We start from the raw sequence: 22,127 nt of genomic DNA, 5'->3' as shown, positions 1-22,127 counted from the left end.
AAATGCGGCTGACATGCGGTCCGTATATCACGGACCAAACACGGTTGTGTGAATTAGGCCTTAGGGTCAGTTTACACGTAGCGGAAATACTGCATTTTTTACGCAAAGGAATTAGTTGCAAAAAATCCGCAGCAAATACAGTAGCAGCAGAGTGGATGAGATAGAACAAATGTCATCCACATGCTGCGTAAATACTGAGCGGCAAAAACGCTCAGAAATTGACTTGTGGTGCAGAATTTTATTCCGCTGCATGTCAATTGTATTTGCGGAATCACTGCTTATTTGTTGCGGGTTTTCTCCATAGAATTACAAAAAATGCAAAAAAAAAAGTCTTAGGCCTCATTTACACGAGCGTATTATACGCGCGTGCGACGCGCGTGCTTTTCACGCGTGTCGTACGCACCTATAATAGTCTATGGGGCTGTTTAGACGATGCGTGAATTTTGCGCTGCGTGAGTGCGTTGCGTAAAACTCACGACATGTTCTATATTCTTGCGTTTTTCACGCAACACGCACCCATTGACTTCAACGGGTGCGTGAAAACAACGCATGCCACACGGACGGTCCTGCGTTGCATGCGCGAAAATCACGCAAGAGCTGTCAAAAGGATGAATGTAAACAGAAAAGCACCACGTGCTTTTCTGGTTACAAACATCCAAACGGAGTGTCAAATTAGAGATGAGCGCACCGAACTTCACCGGGTTCGGCCGAACTCGTTTTGACCGAACCCGGCAAAAAATGTTCGGGTACGCGACGTCAGGAGACAGTCACTGCCCACGGTGCTCAAAGACTTAAACTGTTTCAGCACCATGGACAGTGACTTTCGATCACAATATACATATACGTGTTAAAAAAAACAGAAGTTCGGACTTACCGATAAGTCCCGGCTCCTTCCTCCAGTCCGACCTCCCGGGATGACAATTAAGGCCAAGTGACAGCTGCAGCCAATCACAGGCCAAGCACAGGCTGCAGCCAATCACAGGCTGCAGCGGTCTCATGGCCTGCCGCGTCATCCTGGGAGGTGGGGCCGGATGACAAGAGAGGGACGCGTCACCAAGGCAACGGCCGGGAGACCGGACTGGAGGAAGCAGGCAGTTCATGGTAAGTTTGAACGTCTTTTTTTATTCACAGGTTGGTGTATATTGTGATCGGAATTCACTGTCGAGGGTGCTGAAAGAGTTACTGCCGATCAGTTAGCTCTTTCAGCACCTTGGACAGTGACGGGCGTTGACTAGCCTCATCTCTATGATGGCGGCTGCGCGAAAATCACGCAGCCGCGCATCATACACGGATGACACACGGAGCTGTCAATTGCCTTTTGCGCATGCAAAACGCAGCGTTTTTTTGCGCGCGCAAAACGCACACGCTCGTGTAAATGAGGCCTAATACTTATACAGGAGTCTGGGTTTCTTCCTCCCTCCAGCGCAACCTCCTGGGATGACGTTTCATCCCATGTGACTGCTAGTAGGCCGGCTAAATGCTGCAGTTTCCGCAGTGGACATTCCGGCCGAAAAACTGCACCAAAGTTTGGTGTGGATTTTCGGTCGGAATTCCCTGCGGCGCAAAGGGTGTATACGCTGCGTGCTTTTACGCAGCGTATCCGCCCCGTGTGAACTCAGCCTAACAGTTAAGTTTCCCCTCCCCAAGAAAAATAAATAATCAATCCCTTCCCCCACACATAGCATTCACAGCCAAGTCACACATAGCATTTTACACAAAATCCCCTCCCCCACATATAGCATTCACAGCCAAGTCCCACCATCCCCCACATATAGCATTTTACACAAAATCCCCTCCCCCACATATAGCATTCACAGCCAAGTCACACCATTACCCACATATAGCATTTACACAAAATCCCCTATCCCACATATAGCATTCACAGCCAATTCCTACCCTCCCCCCAAAAAACGTTTTACACTAAATCCCCTCCCACATATAGCATTCACAGCCAAGTCCCACCCTCCCCACAAAAATGTTTTGCACAAAATTCTCTCCCCCACATATAGCATTTACAGTCCCCCCTCCCCCACAAAAACAATTTGTAAAGAATCCTCCCCACATAACATCACAGCTCCCTCTTACCTGTCCTGGAGGACTCTTCCTCAGCAGTTACAAGTTGCAGGCAGGAGGGGGAGGGTAGCTGCGTGGCACTGCTCCTCTTCAGCTCTTCCTTCTTCCTCCCTGTCTGGTGGGCGTCTCCTTCCACACATGACACGAAGGTTCTGTTTCCTGCTCATGCAGAATTTTCCTCTCAGGGCCCCAGAGTAAGTTACTTCAGAGTAAAGAACGGCCCGTTACATTGCAGGGTCCATTCCTTTCTCCAAGTAACTAACGCTGGGGCCCTCAATTAAATGTTTAAAGTAGTGGACGGGCCCCTTCTTATCATCCTTGATGCCGGGCCCCTGACACGAGTCCCAGCAGTACTGCCCTGATGGCGGCCATGCAAGTACTACATGATGCATGTTAGTGTGTGTGTGACTAGAGAGGTTTACATTTATCACGTCTGTCACCACATAGGACTTGTTACTATTACTCTATTGTGGTACTTTACTGGTGTCTGTATATATGTAAACCAGGAATTCCAGTTTCACCTAAAATGTTAGGTGTATCAGTTCTAATTTTGAGCTTTATGACGAAGTACCCAGTGTTTTTTTCCCTCTGTTGAAGTAATTAAAAAACACCAGCGGTAAACTGATGACAAAACTGACCCGATAATTGACATCAGTTGTGACGCTGGACGTCTCTCCGAGCCAGATAGAGAAGTGTTTAAAGCAACATTTTTGTTTGGGGATGGACCCTGCAGAGGTGCACAAGGTGTGGAAAAACCCTTAGGCCGGGTCCATGTGCGGCAAATCATTCTGTGGATTTAGTCCACGGCGAATTCACAGCAAAGGTTGCATCGCATGTATATATTTGCTGCAGATTTCCCTCCTCTACATTGAAATTGGGGGATAATCTGCACTGTTAATTTTGCAGCATGTGGATCTCATTCACATGGCTGGTACTGTAATATGCTTCAGATTTTTGGGGAGCATATCCACACCCAAAATTCTCAGCATTTCCACTACGTGTGGGCCCGACCTTAGTCTCTGATAGCACAGGTAAATATGTCTTAATTCATGGAACAAAACAGGGATTGCCATTTATCTGCTTAGGGTTTTTAATAAAACCTGAGCTAAATATTTTTATAAATGTTCCTCGTAAGTCCATGCTTATGACTCCAACTGCCCTGATTAAAGTGGTCATCGACTTGGATCTTACAAAGTCTTTGACACACTAGACATTGCAACCCCAGGGCAACAGAGTGTGTTGGATGGTAAAGAGGGTTGCCTACCACTATGTCTATTTATATATACTGTATATCCTTCACCATGGTGCTAAACATTATATAACTCTTTGTTATCTATTCAGGTTGATTAAATCAATTGACACAAATCATACAAACTATCTACTGACATACTCGTATCTGGCCCAACTTCTAAAATTATTTATCTCTGTAATCTCCCTGAGGATTCCAGTTTGTTCTTATGCTACACAGGGGAAAATTGACTAAATTGTCAAAATGATCTTGCTCAAACTCCCTTGTGTATATCCTTTCACAGTTCTTCCACAAACAAAATGTCACACAGTGATTGACAGCTTCCCTTATATACAGCCGTCAATTGTCAATGAAAATGTATGAGCAGAGGAAGCTGGACAACTCACACCAGTTCCTTCCCTGAACAATTTATAAATGTCTTGTACTTAAATTATATATAGTAGACTGGTGAGAAACTAGATGCATTCTTTTACTAAAAGGTCATCTTGATACAAAGTAACAATATGCTTTAATTTAAAAATGCACCTTAGCCCCTTCCCACCACACATTTAGCATTGCAGAAGCCATACAATGTTATGTTTGATTTTTAATAAAAGATACACCAGAAAATGTGGTGTATCATCTAAAGTAAGAAAATGATGGATCCATAATAATGCAAACAACATATAACAGTATCACGGGCAGTTGATCATGAAGAACAGAACATCATTTGGCATTAACTACATAAACATGTATCAGTATTCATCAGCTGGCAAACATTGACATAATTCTGCCCTCCTTCAAGATGTCAAGAATACAAGAGCCACAATTATTATTGCACGTTGATGACCTCAAACATAAAATATTATTGTCATTAACTTATTTCATTAAAGGAAATACTGGAATATTACATCCTAAAAGCCAACTTTAGTTTTACTTTTTTTACTGCCCAAACTCATGACCTGCTAAAAGTTAAATAAAAGTTACGATAGATAGATGATGATAGATAGATAGATAGATAGATAGATAGATAGATAGATAGATAGATAGATAGATAGATAGATAGATAGATAGATAGATAGATAGATAGATAGATAGATAGATAGATAGATAGATAGATAGATAGATAGATAGATAGATAGATAGATTAGCAGAATACAGGACACTGTTTATAGCAGCATAAGTGACAGGGAGTTTAATTTCTCTACCACTGTCAATGGTCTAATTGACTTATTACCAAAGTCACTTCTGCTCATAGAGTAAGATTCATAAGCAGGAAGAGATGAGAAGCATGGAAGGGATAGTAGAGAATAATATTTCCATACTTACTTGGCTTTTCTGTGACTGGATTACTGCAAGCATTACCAGCAGACATATTTAGGTATTACATTGTGGAATTGTGTGTGTACTGTATCATTTAGACTGTCATGTTATTATTTCAGCACTGTATGGCAGCATTATTTAGGCACCATTTGATGGTATTATTTCAGCACTTTATGGCAGTATTATGTGTACACTGTGTAACACTACTATTTATTTATTTTTTACATTTTACCACAGTATGGTTGTATTGCTTGGTAAAATAATAAGCTGTTGAATAAAAATACATTTGTTTATATCTAATTTATATATTAAAAGGTGTGACTTTAGCTGAGTGGCCTTTGTATACAGAGTATACAGAGACATATCGTAGCAGAGCGGTGCAATATACCATTTTTGCCTTGGGCGCCTAAACACATTGTCTCACCCATTGTCCCTGCTAAATATATGAAACATCTCAGTGTTCAACAGAAACATTTTTATCTGAAGACAGAATGTAAAAACAGTTTTTTTACATTTGCTTTCCTGAAGACATTATGAATAATGAGTTATAATGAATTATGGATTCAAAAACAGAAGTTTTACGTAGGAAAAGGAAAAGTTGCAGAATTTGCATTCACTTTATTATTGTCAACATTTTTATTAGGTATTGACTATACTCTGTTCAGCTTAACGTGATACAATTTTGAAGCTTTTTGTAGGCTTAAAATTCTCTACTATAAACTATATTGGACATAATAAATATTTCTAACATTTAGAACGACTAAAAAAGTTTCCAAGGGCTATGTGGCATTCTTAAATATTTGCAAAAAAAATAGATTTTAACATAAATATAACATTAAATTGTATGATAAAAAAACCTACTGGAGCAGCATATACAGTGAGGAAGAACACAATGTGATAGAGTTCTGAGCGTTTGTGCTGCTTTTTAACTTTATGTGCTTCATTTATACTTGCTTTTGGCATTTGCATTAATATTTAATTGAAATTCCAGCTCATATTTAAAATGATTTAATAAAATACTAGGCTTGAGTATAATTTTTATTGTCTTACATTGTTTTCCATTTTATCTATCTATCTATCTATGTATTTACAGTTGTAAATGTTGATAAATTGGAACATGGAGAAATAGAAAATAATGGGGTCACATTAGTCAGACTCCCACCAATGAAACATTTATGGCAGAATTTATGAATATTTATAGTAGGAATGCCGCTTATGAGTGCTGATGATGCCGTCAGAAAAGAACATGTCAGAGTTTATAAAGGTCTGTGACTCAGGGGGCTTAAGATTATATATTTCATAGATAGTACACAAATAAATGAGAGAAGCGCCAGTAAAACTTTATGTGTCTCTGTAATACACAGCCATAGTTATAAAATTATAGTATAGACATATATACTATAGCATATAATACATAAATATATAGCACATACTATTTTACATTTAGTTTGAGAATATTTTTGATGTTCGAATTATAAACGCTTATTCCGGTTTTAGCAAATAAAGGTTATTCTTTGTATGAAAAACGTTGTAATTTTTTTTTTTATATACTTTCTGTTTCAATTCTGCATCATTTTCAAGATCTTGCTGACATTCACTAAGAACCTGCATTGTTTACTGCCAGTAGCTAAGAAACCTGTCCTGTTCATGTGATGGACACAGGTACAGGACCTATTACAGTTACATTAAGTGTATTAGACGTGCGCCTCCGTGTCCATCACATGACCAGGACAGATTGTTATCCCCTCAGAGTAAACAATTGAGGTTTCTATTGAATGACTGATAGCAGAGATCTTGAATGACGCAAAGTATTGACATAGAAAGTACATTGGAAAATGTTAGAACTTTTCATTATACGAAGAACAACATTTAATTGGCTGTAATAAAATCAGCACTGGAGAACAAACAGGTAGAAAATATTACAATGGCTACTATTATATATCTGACCATTGCCAAATAAGAGATAATTAAGAGTCTAAAAAAAAACTAAATGTAGAAAATACAAGAAAACCCCAGCAATACCTCCCTTAAAGGGGTTGTCTGATTTGAGAAAACCTGTTTTAAATTGAAGCTACGGATTCGGCACCCGACACCACCAGCAAATAGTTGATTTTGGCTGGGGAAAACACTGCTAGCCAGACAATTTCATATGTAGCACTACACATGCTGGCCATTCAGAATGGTTCTCATACAGAGCGGCTTTCCGTTCTGGCTTATAAAAGGGGGTCATATTTACATCTTATGCTGCCCTAGGCACTGAGATTGAATACACCATGTTTACTTGCCTTTCACTTTTCTCAGCAGAAACAATTTTTATTTGTGACAGGTAAGAAGTTTTCTGCTCACTTTATTTTTTAACCCCTTAAGAATGCAGCCTAGTTTGGACCTTAAAGGAACAGTATCATCAGAAATTATTTTTTTATATGTTAAAGATGTTAGTGCTTTATTAAAAACTTTTATATTTATTTGTGTGTTTGTGTTTTACTTTTTCTTATTTTTACACTTTTTCTTCCCTATGGGGGCTGCCATTTTTTGTTCCATTTCTGTGTGTGTCGATTAACGACACATACAGACATGGAATACGGCAGCCACAGTCCCATAGGGACTGCGAACGGCTCCCGTCCCATTGACTGCAGTGTACGGCGTCTGTGTGGGAACTGCGCATGCGCCGCTCCCACACAGTCCTATTCGAAATTGGCGCCGTCCGGCGCCATTTTCCTGTGGACCGGAAGTCGCGGCCGGACAGTAATATTACTACTTCCGGTCGCGGCTTCCGGATTTCTGCACTTGCACCAGCGGCAGCAAACGGAGCGGACGGGCCGGAGGGAGCCGCGGCGGCAGGAGCAGGTAAGAGATTTCAATGTATGTTCGTGTTTGTGTGTGTTTACTACTGTATGTAAACCTACTACACTGTGGGTTAGCTCAAAAAATGGCGACACACAGTGTAGGAGGTTACACAGTTCAAACCCCTCGTTTATCCCGGCACTAGCCAGGATAAAGGAGGGGGGGATGCTGAGAGCTCACTAGAGCGAGGGCTGTTAAAACAATGTTGCAATGCTGCAATTTTGGGAACAGCTCCATCTAGTGACCAAAAATGGGTAGTATTATAAATTAGAAATAATTTATAATATTTCCTGGACTCGTGCAAAAAAATTAAAAAAATTTGAACAATGTTTAACCACCCACACACTAAATGTTTAATTTTTTAAAAAAAAACATGTTTTTCTGGCAACACATTCCCTTTAAGGCTCAGAGCCCATTTTTCAAATCTGACATTTTTCACTTTATGTGGTAATAACTTCGGAATGCTTAAACCTATCCAAGTGATTTTGAGATTGTTTTCTTGTGAGACATTGGGCTTTATGTTAATGGTACAATTTGGTCGGATATATTCAGTGTTTATTTGTGAAAAATTGCAAAATTTTGAGAAAATTTAGAAAAAAATTAATTTTTCTGAATTTAAATGCATCTGCTTGTAAAACAGATCGTTACACCTCCCAAAATAGTCACTAGTTCACATTTCCCATAAGTCTACTTTAGATTGGCATCATTTTTTGAACATTCTTTTATTTTTCTTGGACGTTACAACATAAACAGCTCTCATATTTTTAAGAAAATGGCAAAAGTCTTTTTTTTTAAGGTACCTGTTCAGTTCTATATATTAGAAACCCCCATAAAATACCCAATTTTAAAAACTAGACCCCTCAAAGTATTCAAAACAGCATTTATAACGTTTTTTAACCCTTTAGGAATTTCACAGGAATTAAAGCAAAGTGGAGGGGAAATTTGCAAATTTCATTTGACTTGCTGAATTTCAATTTTATTCTATTTTTTTTCGGTAACACAGAAAGTTTTACCAGAGAAACTATACTAAATATGTATTGTCCAGATTCTGCAGTTTTTAGAAAAGTCCCACATGTGGCTCTAGTGTGCTCGTGGACAAAAACACAAGCTCCAGAAGCAAAGAAGCACCTAGTGCATTTCGGGGCCTCTTTTTTATTAGAATATATTTTAGGCCACATGCCGGGTTTGGAAACTGCACCCCTCAAGGAATTAATTTATGGTTGTTGTTACCATTTTGACCCCACAGTTTTTTCACAGCGCGTATTTGAATTGGGCTGTGAAAGTTAAAAAATGAAATTTTTTCCAATAAGATGTAATTTTTTTGCAAAATTTCTTATTTTCACAGGGAACAAAATGGCCCATTTTGTTGTCCAATTTGTACTGAGTGTGGAAATACCCCATTTGTATATTTAAACCGCTGTTTGGGTCCATGGGAGGGCTCAGATCGAAAGGAGCGCTATGTGTTCTTTGGAGTACAGATTTTGCTGGATTGGTTTTCTGCAGAGCCCCAGGGGTATCAAAGCAATGGAAACCCACCAGAAGTGACACCATTTTGGAAACTACACCCCTCAAGGAATTCATTTATGGGTGTTGTGACCATTTAGTCCCCACAGTTTATTCACAGAATTCATTTGAATTGGGCTGTGAATTTTTTTTTTTTTTTCCAGTAAGATGTAGTTTTAGCTCAAAATTTCTTATTTTCACAAGGAATAAAATACCCCATTTTGCTACCCAATTTGTCCTGAGTGCGGCAATACCCCATTTGTGGTGATAAACTACCGTTTGGGCCCATAGGGCTCAGAAGGAAAGGACCACCATTTGGCCTACTGGGGATTTTCTGGTGCTAAGTCATGTATGCAGAAGTATGCAGAAGCCTCTGAGGTACCAGTACAGTTGAAACCCCCCTAGCAGTGACCCCGTTTCAAACACTGGTGCAGAGTGAGATTTGGAATTTTTTCTATATATATGCCATGTCAGTGTCTGATATATTTTGCCCAGCATGTGCCACTGGAGATATACACCCCATAAGCTGTAATGTGGGTTCTCCCGGATACAGCAATACCCTACATGTGGCAGTTATTAGCTGCCTGGGCACACGGCAGGGCTCAGAATGGAAGGACCACCATTTGGCCTACTGGAGCTTTTCTGGTGCTAAGTCATGTTTGCAGAAGCCCCTGAGGTACCAGTACAGTTGAAACCCCCGAGAAGTGATCCCATTTTAAAAACTACACCCCTTAAGGCATTCATCTAGAGGTGTAGTGAGCATTTTGACCCCACAGGTATTGTGTAAAAGATAATGTGCTGCAGATGGTGCAGAGTGAGATTTGCAATTTTCTATACATATATGCAATTTTAGTGTCCGATATATTGTGCCCAGCATGTGCCACCGGAGATATACACCCCATAAACTGTAATGTGGGACCTCCCGGGTACGGCAATACCCTACATGTGGCTGTTAACAGCTTCCTGGGCACACAGCAGGGCCCAGAGCGGAAAGATGAGGGGGATAAGCTGTGCGGAGTGCATCAGGGTAAGTAAAACTGGGGTAGATTGAAAATGAAGGGATGTATGATAAATTTTAAAACACTCTTTCATACAGAGCCCTGTTTTTTTGGGACACGTGTCACATTGTGTCCTCCCTTATCCCCCTCTTTGAGCAGACTTTGCACCTCTTTTGACTTTTTCCCTTCTTGCCAGTTTGGGGAACTTCTCCTGGAAAGTGTTGCCCTGGTACGATGCGTGTGGCCTTGCTTCCAGAAGTACTGGGTGCCCCCACCCTTCTTGGTCCCTAAAGATTAGGTTCTTGATAACCGCCTCTTGAAATTCCAGGAAAGTTCCCCTCTGGCCTGTACATCGATGTAGCACGTACACATTGTACAATACCATCTGTATGATGTGCACGATCAGCTTCTTATACCACACCGCATGGTGCTGTAGGGCTTCAGGACTTGATCTGACAAGTCCACCCCTCCCATGTACCTATTGTAGTCCAGGCTGCAGTCTGGTTTGTGGGTCTCTGTACTGGTGCCTCGTACAGGTACATGTGTACTGGTGTGGCCATGTATTGTTGTCAATACATGGACATCTCTCTTGTCCTTGTACTTGACACACAATATACTGCTGGCTTGTGCCCTGCTCTCATCCCTTCTGAGTGTTTGCCCAAGCAGAGTCTTAGGGAGGCCACTCAGGTTTCTTCTAGCAGTGCCGCCTGCCACAGTACTTCTGGAAGCGAGGTACTTGAAGAGTGGGACGCTGGTATAAACATTATCCAGGTAGAGATGGTAACCCTGGTTCAGCAGCGGGTGCACCAAGTCCCACACAATTTTTGCGTTAATTCCAAGTAAGGGGGGGGGGGCATTCTGGGGGCTGAATACTGCTGTCCTTCTCTTCATATATCCTAAATTTGTAGGTATACCCTGATGCACTCTCGCACAGCTTATACATCTTCACGCCATAGCTTGCCCTCTTACTCGGCAGGTACTGACGGAATTGAAGCCTCCCTTTAAAATGTACCAAGGACACATCAATAGAAATACACTTCTCGGGGGTGTATGCTTTGGAAAACCGGGCAATAAAATGGTCTAATAGGGGTCTCCGTTTTCCGGAATTTAAAGCAAAGTAGAGGTGAAATTTACATACTTCATTTTTTTGTCAGAAAATCCTTTTATTCAATTTTTTCTGTAAAACAGAAGGTTTTACCCCAGAAACGCAACTCAATACTTATTGCCCAGATTCTGCAGTTTTGAGAAATATCCTACATGGAGCCCTAGTGCAGTAATGGACTGAAGCATCGGTCTCTGAAGCAAAGGACCTCCTAGAGGATTATGAGGCCTCAATATTATTAGGTACCATGTCTGGTTTGAAGAGGTCTTGTGGTGCCAAAACAGTGGAGACCCCCCAAAAGTGACCCCATTTTGGAAACTAGACCCCTTGAGGAATTCATTGTAGTTTTCATGGGGTGCATGCGACTATTTGATCAGTTTTTGTTCTATTTTTAAGAGTTGTGGTGACTAAAAAACAGCAATTCTACTTTTGTTTTTTATTCTATTATTTTTTTTACAGCATTCTCCGTGCTCTATAAATGACATATTCACTTTATTCTGAGTGGCAATACGATTACGGCGATACCATATGTTTATAGTTTTTTAAAATCATTTACTTTTTGTGTTGCCATATTCTAGGAGCCAGAAAGCCGTGTGAGGACTTGTTTTTTGCGTAACGAACTGTAGTTTCGATCATTACCATTTTTAGGTACATGCCAGTTTTTGATATCTTTTTATTCAATTTTTTGGGAAGTGAAGTAACCAAAAAATTCTGATTCTGGTATGGTTTATTATTTTCTTTTACGGCATTCACCGCGTGGGATAGATAATGAAATTATTTTGTAGTTCAGGCCGTTACGGACGTGGCAATACCAATTATGTATAGTTTATTTGTTTATTTATTTATTTTTATTAATAATAAAGGACTGATAAGGGAAAAAGGGGGATTTTTACTTTTGTTACTTTTATTTTCTTATTTTTACACGACTTTTTATTTTATTTTTTAACTTTATTACCTTGTCCCACTAGGGGTCTTGAGGGCAGGAGGCCCTGATCGCTATTCTAATACACTGCACTACATGCGTAGTGCAGTGTATTAGAGCTGTCAGCTACTCACTGACAGCAAGCATAGTGGGTCCTAACTTAGTCACGACCCACTAGGCTTCCGTAGATGGCATAGCCGGACGCCTTTGTTAGGCGTCCGGTTGCCATAGCCACCATCGCCGGCCGCCATCGTGTAGCAGGCCGATGATGGTAGCTTAACCCCTAAGAAGCCGCAATCGCTAAAAAATGCGGCTTTTAAGGGGTTAATCAGCGGGCACACAGCGATCGGTCCCTGCTGAAGGAGCTGCGGCAACTGCTGTACGAGACAGCAGCTGTCACAGCTCCTGTATGTGTCGGGAAGACGGCCGAAATAGCCGTTCCTCCCGCGACGCACTATTCCGGCGCTGAGCGCGAACAATGCACTTAGCACGACGGAATAGTACGTCGCTGAGCGCAAAGGGGTTAAAGTTATAGAAAACTTTATCTAAACACTTTCAGCTACTTTTCATCTTAGAAAAGGGTAGACAAACCACACCAGGTAAATCCTAGTGTTGTTCAGTAGTTTGTTTGAACTAGGGTTGGGCAATATCAGTAGTTTTCTGATGATAATGATATTAAGATAGATATCACAATAACTATTTATATCACAAAATTTAGCCCAACTTTAATGGGTAACGAAACTCTTAAAAAACTTTTGACGTGTCCAAGCACTGAGACCCCCACCGATCACTAAAAACTAATTTGCAGAAGCACTTGGGTGAGCGCTGTGCCACTTCGTTTCAGATGGTCTTTCCTTGGAAAGTCGAGTGAGTGGTGTCTGGACTCATAGACTTCCTTTTGAGCTCGTACACCACTTGCTTGGCTAACCTAGGAAAGCCAATCAGAAACAAAGCGGCACAGCATTACCCCAACGCTCCTGCCAATTTGTTTTAGCGAATGGTGGGGGTCTTAGTGCTCAGACCCCCAACGATCAAAACTTCTGACATGTTAAAAGTTTTTACAAGTTTTGTTACCCTTTATAGGTATTAAAAAAACATTTTAAATTAAAAATAAAGTAACACACATTTATAGACACTCACCATATACATGCATACAGACAGGCGCAAACACACACGCTCGGACTCACCACTTGCACGCACAGACACACTTTATACAGGCATACTCACTTATGCACCAATTCATTTCTATAGGGCCATGCAAACTTCTGTTTTTCTGGGGGGAACCGTGTGGCCGTTACACAAACAATAGAACAGGTCCTATTCCTATCTGTTTTTGCGGCTCCGTCTCGGCCATTCTATTTATTGGTCTGTTAAAACTATGGACCGTGTGTGGAAGCCATCCGTGTACGGTCCGTGTTTTGCGGATCCGTAATTTGCGGCCGTATAAATGGCCATGGATGTGTGCTTTAGGCTTAACATAAGGGTGGTTGTAATCATTATTTTTTTTCTAACAAAAAAAACTAAAAAATCTGTGAAAAGGTTAGCACATATGTGCACAAGGTTGCATCTCTGTTTCACCTAAAATTCAGCTCAAAGTCACTATTGACTACATCTACATCCTGCTATAGATTATGTCCCAGCCTCAGTATGACCCCATATAGTTAGGTCCAGAATTATTTTGACAGTGACATGTTTTGGCATTTTATCTGTTTACCAAAACATATTGAATATACAGTTATATAATCAAAATGAGCTTAAAGTGCAGATTCTCAGCTTTAATTTGAGGGTATTCACATCCTAATTTGAGGAAGGGTTTAGGAATTACAGCTCTTTAATATGTAGCTGCCTCTTTTTTAAGGGACCAAAAGTAATCGGACAAATGCTATTTAATGGGCTGCATGGGCTATTCCCTCATTAATCCATCATCAATTAAGCAGGTAAAAGGGCTGGAGTTGATTCCAGGTGTGGCATTTGCATTTGGAAGCTGTTGCTGTGAACCCACAACATGAGATCAAAGAAGCTCTCAATGCAAGTGAAACAGACCATTGTTAGGCTGAAAAAAAATGAAGCAATCCATCAGAGAGATAGCACAAATGTTAGGAGTGGGCAAATCAACTGTTTGTTACATTCTTGAGAAAAAAGAGCGCACTGGTGATCTCGTGAACTCCAAAAGGTCAAGACAACTGTGGTGGATGATCACAGAATCCTTTCCATGGTGAAGAAAAAGCCCTTCACAACATCTACCCAAAAGAAGAACACTCTCCCGGAAGTAGGTATATCAGTATCTAAGTCTACCATAAAGAGAAGACTTCATGAGAGCAAATACAGAGGGTTCACCACAAGGTGCAAACCAATAATCAGCCTCAAAAATAGAAAGGCCAGATTAGACTTTGCCAAACATCATCTAAAGAAGCCACTCAGTTCTGGAACAGCATTCTTTGGACAGAGGAAACTAAGATCAACCTGTACAAGAATAATGGGAGGAAGACAGTATGGAGAAGGCTCTGTAAAACATGGTGGAGGCAGTGTGATGGCATGGGCATGCATGGCTGGCAAAGGCACTGGGTCACTAGTGTTTATTGATGATGTGACTGAGGACAGAAGCAGCTGGATGAATTCTGAAGTGTTCAGGGATATACTTTCTGTTCAGATTCAACCAAATGCAGCAAGGTTGATTGGAGGTTGCTTCACAGGACAGATAGACAATGACCCAAAACATACTGCGAAAGCAACCCAGGAGTGTTTTCAAGGCAAGGAAGTGGAATATTCTGCAATGGCCAAATCAATTCCCAGATCTCAACCCGATTGAGCATGAATTTCACTTGCTTAAGACAAAACTTAAGGCAGAAAGACCCACAAACACGCAACAACTGAAGACCGCTGCAGTAAAGGCCTGGCAAAGCATCACAAAGGAGGAAACCCAGCGTTTGGTGATGTCCATGAGTTCCAGACTTCAGGCAGTCATTGCCTGCAAAGGATTCTCTACAAAGTATTAAAAAAAAACATTTTATTTATGGTAATGTAAATTTGTCCAATTACTTTCTAGCCCCTGAAATGGGGAGGCTGTGTAGAAAAATGGTTGCAATTCCTAAACGTTTCACAGGATATTTTTGTTCAACTCCTTGAATTAAACATTAACCCCTTCCCAACATATGACATACAGTTACGTCATAGCCGGGAAGGGAAAGTATGGAGCGGGCTCATGCAGTGAGCTCGCTCCATACGATGCCGGTGTTGGCTGTATGTTACAGACAACATTTCAGAGTAACTAGCGGCATCGCGCTTGAGCACGATCCCGCTAGTTTAACTAGTTAAATGCCCCAGTCAATACCGACCGCAGCATTTAAATTGTGAGAAAGAGGGGATGACCCCCTCTAACAGCTCATCGCGCCCCCCGCAACGCAATCACTGGGGGGCGATGGTTGCTATGCCCAGGTCCGCCATCGTTGTACACCTATTAAGTCCTGCCTCTGGCAGGGCTTAATAGATGCCTGTCAGAATAACGATCACTGGTTGAAGTCCCCTTAGGGGGACTAATAAAAAATGTAAAAATGAGTTAAATAAAGTTGTTTTTTTGGTGTAAAAAAAAATTCAAATTAAAAGTTCAAAAAACCCCCCTTTTCCAATTTTCCCCCTAAAGAATAGTAAATAAATAAATAAATAAATATACATAATTGGTATCGCCGCATCTGTAAAAGTCTGAACTATTACAATATATCAATATTTAACCCGCACGGTGAACGCCGTAAAAAAAAAAATTGTAAACGCCAGAATGTATATTTTTTGGTCACCTAATCTCCCACAAAAAATGAAATAAAAAGTGATCAAACCATCACATTTACACCAAAATGGTATTATTAAAAACTACAGCTTATCCCACAAAAAATAAGCCCTCATACCACTTAATCGACGGAAAAATAAAAACTTTATGGCTCTCGGAATTTGGCGACGCAAAAGAAATTTTCTTTTTTACACTTAGGTTTTTAATTGTAAAAGTAGTAATATATAGAAAAAAACTATACATATTTGGTATCGCCGTAATCGTATTGACCCGCAGAATAAAGTTAACATGTTGTTTTAATTGCACAGTGCGCAAAAAACCATAGAGGAATCGCTGTTTTTTTCATTTTCTACCCCACAAATAATTTTTTGCCCGTTTCCTAATACATTATACGGCAAAATAAATGTTGCTACAAAAAACTACAACTCGTCCCGCAAAACCCAAGCCCTCATAGTACTATATCGACGGAAAAATAAAGACGCTATGGCTTCTGGAGAGGAAAAAATGAAAATCTGAAAGTTGTTTATGTCGGGAAAGGGGTTAAAGTCTGCACTTCAATTCCATCTCAGTTGTTTAATTTCAAATCCAATGTGGTGGCGTGCAGAGAGCAAATCATGAAGATTGTGTCACTGTCCAAATAATTCTGAATCTAACTGTAAGTGCCTATCTTAGATGTCCCTAGAGTGACTGGCACAGATTGCCTCATAGTGCCTATCACACATCCCTCAATGGTTCCTGCAACAACTGCTGCACTCCCTGACACTCACAGGATGTCAGTGCAGCTAAGCACTCTTAGTGTTTGCTTGGATTGATCATTCATCAGGGGTGTGAGTACTCAGATTCAGGGCCGCCATCAGGGGGGTAGTAGGGGTACTACTGTAGTGGGCCCGGCCAAACTTAATTGAAAGGGGGGCCCGGCAACTGCCGCGACTTGCCTTTGGTAGGAAAAAACAGGCCCCTGCAATGGGGCCTGTTACGCAGCTACGCTCTGGAGGAGGAGGAGTCGGAGGCTAAGGAGGAGGCGGAGGCGGGCCAGCACGCACCCTTTGACTTCAGTGGGTGCGTGATGCGCGAACAATGCACAAATATCGGAAATGTCGTGAGTTTTACGCAGCGGACACACGCTGCGTGAAAATCACTGACAGTCTGAACGGCCCCATAGAGTAACATAGGTCCGTGCGAGGCGAGTGAAAATCACGCACGTTGCACGGATGTATTACACGTTCGTCTGAATAAGCCCTAACAATAAGGCCCAGTTCACTGAGTTTTTGGACCTTGATATTGACTCGGACACTGCGTCAGAATCAGCACCAAACAACTTCCAAAACCGCCTCCCATTGATTTAATCTGAAATCAATGGGAGCCAGTCATGGAAAAAAGAAAAAGCAGCACGTCCTTTCTTGCCGCATTTTTCGGTGCGTTTTTTGTCTGCTGTCCTCAATCGCCACAGGCAAAAAAATGCAGCAAAAAACGCGGCAAGATAGTGTGGGCAGGTCAAAACCTGCCTCAAAATTCGGTGCGCGGTTCCAGGCGGTCACAGGTGTGTGGGTGGTCGCAGGTGCGTGCGGTCGCGAGTGCGCACGCGCGGGAGTTTGCGGGTGCGCGCGATCGGTCGGGCGGGCGGTGTTTGACGGCCCCCATGCTACCCAGGGCCGCCATCAGGGGGGGTATTAGGGGTACTGATGTGAGAGGCCCGGCCAAACCTAATTGAAAGGGGGGCCCGCAGCTCACGACATTCTTTTGGTGAAAAAAACGGGTCCCATTGCAAGGGCCTGTTTTTTTTTCTACCAAAAGCAAGTCGCGGCAGTTGCCGGGCCCCCCTTTCAATTAGGTTTGGCCGGGCCTCTCACATCAGTACCCCTAATACCCCCCCTGATGGCGGCCCTGGGTACCATGATATAGTGCTGGACGGAGTACCGTTAACAGGCGGTGCCACGGTAGGGGGGCCCAGAAAATTTAGCTGTATGGGGCCCTGAAATTCCTGCTCAGAATAAACAGTGGAGAACATTTTTTATAAACCAGTGTAATGTGATTGTGTATATTTAACCTATTAACTATGTTTTATTATTGTCTCTAAAGTGGATAATACAGAAAAGTTATAGACAACAGGGGCAGGAAAACCATATACGCAACATTTACAGTTGCACAGGGGCTCAGTAGATAAAGGGGGCCCCTGTAATCCTTCAAAAACAGTTATATACTGTCTATTAGACTCCATTTTAGGGACTGTGCTAATAAATTTATTGTCTCACAATTACTAGTGGATTGTGTGTGAGACATGCGGTGTGCTGTATGCTGAACTCTGGAGGCCCTCTGCTGTCTGTGTCCAGCCCTAATAAACAGTATAAATTACACAACTATATAGATACTATATACATATATATATATATATATATACACACACACAAACACACACACAAACACACACACACACACACACTACATGGGCTTAAGTATTAAGACAGCTACACATTACACCTAAAGGAGCTTTTATGACATCCCATTCTAAATCCACAGTCATTAATATGGAGTTGGTTCCCCTTTGCAGCTAAAACAACCTCCACTTTTCTGGGAAGGCTTTCTGATTCTGGAGTGTATCTTAGGAAATTTTTGCCCATTCATCCAGAGAAACATTTGTGAGGTCAGATATTGATGTTGGATGAGAGGGTCTGGCTTGTAATCTCTGTTCTATTTCACTAGAAAGGTGTTCGATCGAGTGGAGATCTGGGTTCTGCGTGGGCCAGTCAAGTTCTTCCACACCAAACTCACCCAACCATGTCTTTATGGATCTTGCTTTGTGCACTGGATACAACCATGCTGGAACAGAACAGAGCCGATCCCCAAACTTTTATGCAATATGTGCCTCAGGACTCGGCAAACCTGCTCTGCAACTTTACGTGGTTTGCCACTTCTTGGCTGAGTTGCTGTGGATTTTATACATCTGTGGCAATGGGAATAAATGAAAGACCTGAGTTCAATGATTAAGAGGTGAGTCCCAATACTTTTGTCCACATAGTGTGTATATATATATATATATATATATATATATATATATACACTGCATCCATAATGGCTGCTATATGTGTGTGCATATGTTGGGAAACGTTTAGGTTATGTTTCTACATTAACACTATAATAAACAGTTACTTAAAATTCTGAAAGTAATTATAGTTCCGTAAATATACATTACTTCTCCTTAAATCGACTGCTAGAACAAGGTGTTATTGGCTGGAGATTGAATGCTGATGTTATCAAGCATTTAGAGTGAAAGGAAGCCCTTTATAATATATGATTATGTTAATGTAAAGCAGATAGTCAACCTTTATAATAATTGTATTATATAGCATGAAAGGTAAGGAGGTTTGTTGGGGCTACATTACCAAGGCTATAATTACTATTTTCTTTTTTCACATTTATTCATTAAAATTCTAAATATAAAACCTACTCACTCAGATATATGGAATAAACAAAAGGTAAGCAATGGTATTGGAAAAGAGGAAACTGGTGGCTACATTAGAGACAATAGCAATACAACTGTGAATGTCTGCTTGTAAAATAGTCACAATTTTACTTAATGTTTGAGAGATTAGAGTAAGGTAAAACAATTATTGAGAAAATATACTGAAACGTTTAGCTCCTCAGGACCGGCACATTATATGCCTTCAGGACCGAGCATTATTCTTCTTTTATTGCTTCATTGCCGCATTCGATGAGTGATAACTTTTTATTTTCCAGTTAATGTAGCTCTATGAAGGCTTGTTTTTGCGGGGCAAGTTATAGTTTTATTTTTGTGTCCTCGCAACCCGACAGCCATAGCTTATTATATGTTTCCGACGACATAGCGCTTGTTCTTTTTAAGGATGAGGTTGTAGGATGTAGTTTTTTTTTGCACAATTGCCACCAGGCTGACAGAGGAAGCCCCCTATTGACCATGTAATCCACAGGTGCGGCAGGAACATGACTTTATTACAGCTGTAATCTCAGTTACACTGGTCGTTATGGCTTATAAATCGCAACAAATTTTATGTAAAATTGCGTGGGATTTTACAACGCAATTGAATTTTATATCTCACCGTATGAAATAATTACTGTGGAATTGGGGGAAAGAAGAGGGGAATACTGTTTCTTCTTATTTTATTACATTTGCCGCAGTTTTGATTTTAATTTTTTTTAGCAGTTCGATAACCACTTTAATGCTGTCTGTGACAGAAAGGTGACATAACACAGTGCATCGCAGCTTGTTGCTTTTGGGGCAAAGTAGTCACAGACTGGTCAGGGTGCTTATGCCGACCCCTGTCCAGCGTGGAAAACACGGACAATAGGCTTGTGATTATCAGAACTAGACAATCGTGCAATGGATGAAGCAGGATGGCCGTGTGTGTTGCTTGGGGAAGAGATGGCACCAGGATTCACTATGGAAAAAATGGCAAGTTAGTTGGCGTAGACAGTGTGATGCTTTGGGCAATGTTTTTCAGGGAAAACTTAGGTCTTGGCATTCTTATGGATGTTACTTTGACAAATATCACCACCAGCTAAATATTTGTTGTAGACCAAGTAAACACCTTTATGGCAACAGTATTCTCTAAGGACTGTGGTCTCAACAGGATAATGCACTCTGCCACACTAAACAAATTGCTCAGAAATGGTTTGAGGAACATGACAAAGACCTTATGATGTTGACTTGGTCTCCAAATTCTCCAGATCTCATTCCGATCGTGCATCTGTGTGTTGTGCTGGAGAAGCATATCTGATTCGTGTCTGATGCATGGAGGAACTACCCTGCCAATTTACAGGATTTAAACAGATTATCAGGGATTTTAGAATTGATGGCATATACTAAGGATAGGCCCTCAATATTAGATCAGTAAGGGTCCGATTCATGGCAACACCACCAATGAGCTGTTTTAAGGGGCCACGGCGCTGCACAAGTGAATAGGACAGTGCTCCAATACCTTGAATAACCACTATGAAAGTAACGGAGTGTGTAAGCACAAACAAAAATTAAATCCATGTAAACATAAGCCATACATTTTTTAAATCCCGGATAACACCTTTAACCCCTTAATGACCTTTTCATGGCGGTCATTAGTGGGTTTTATTCTGATGCAATAGCCTTTTCACTGCACTGCATCAGAATAAATAAACAGAGCAGGGAGCCGTTAAATCTCCCTGCTCTCAGCTACCAGAGGTATCTGAGGGCTGGGAGTATCCCTGCTCGAACGAGTGAGATCGATAGTAGTATCGATCTCACCCGTTTAACCCCTCAGATGCGGTTTTCGCTATTGAGCGCTGCATCTGAGGGGTTAAACGGGTGAGATCGAGTGGTTTTGGAGAGAGGGAGGGAGCTCCCTCTCAACCAACTGACACCCGGCGATAAGATCACCGAGTGTCTGTGTCTCCGATGGCAGCCGGGGGCCTGTAGTGAATGCCTGCTAGGCTATGCCAGAGGCATGGCCTAGCAGATGTCTGTCAGTTTTAAAAGGACAGGCATTAATACACTGTAATACAGAAGTATTGCAGTGTAATATGCAATCATCCGATCACTTTTATAATAAAGTCCCCTAGTAGGACTAGTAAAAAAGTAAAAAAAAGTTGAATAAAGTTAATAAAAAAATTTAAAAAAAAAATGCTTTACTATTAAAAAAATCAAAATAAAGCAAAAGTTACACATATTTGGTATTGCCACGTCCGTAATGACCCCAACTATAAAACTATTACATTATTTAGCCCACACAGTGAACGCCGTAAAAATAAAATAAAAAACAATGGCAAATTTGCTATTTTCTGTGAATCCTGACTTAATTTTTTTTTTATAAAAAGTGATCAAAAAGTCGCATCTACTCCAAAATGGTACCAATAAAAACTACAAGTCGCCCCCGCTAAAAAAAAAAGCCCTCAAACAACTGCATCGGCGAATAAATAAAAAAGTTATGGCTCTTGAAATAAGAAGACACAAAAACAAATAATTTTGAAAAAAAAAGTGTTTTTACTGTGTAAAAACAGTAAAACATACAAAAACTATACAAATTTGGTATCGTTGCAATCATAACAACCCGTTGAATAAAGTTATTGTGTTATTTATACCACACGGTAAACGGCGTAGATTTAGGATGCAAAACAGAGTGGCAAAATGTCAGGTTTTTTTTTATCCCCCCCAAAAAAAAGTTAATAAAAGTTAATCAATCAATAATATGTACCTCAAAATGGTGCTATTAAAAAATACAACTTGTCCTGCAAAAAAACAAGACCTCACACAGCTTTGTCGACGCAAAAATAAAAAAGTTATAGCTCTTCGACTGTGACGATGGAAAAAACGTAAAAAATGGCTTGGTCATTAGGGCCCAGAATGCAAG

At 40.9% G+C, this 22,127-nt stretch overlaps 1 protein-coding gene across 2 annotated transcripts in view; it reads right to left on the bottom strand.

Moving 5' to 3' along the window:
- GABRG2 (gamma-aminobutyric acid type A receptor subunit gamma2) overlaps positions 1 to 22,127 on the bottom strand; it is a 169,695-nt gene that overhangs the window by 131,890 nt on the left and 15,678 nt on the right. The gene's annotated exons all lie outside the window — the stretch shown is intronic.

This window comes from Rhinoderma darwinii, chromosome 3 (genome assembly GCF_050947455.1).
Source record: "Rhinoderma darwinii isolate aRhiDar2 chromosome 3, aRhiDar2.hap1, whole genome shotgun sequence".
Classification (NCBI taxonomy): domain Eukaryota; kingdom Metazoa; phylum Chordata; class Amphibia; order Anura; family Rhinodermatidae; genus Rhinoderma; species Rhinoderma darwinii.
The sequence above is the reverse complement of the archived record's forward strand: the minus strand, read 5'-3'. Positions and strand labels throughout refer to the sequence as shown.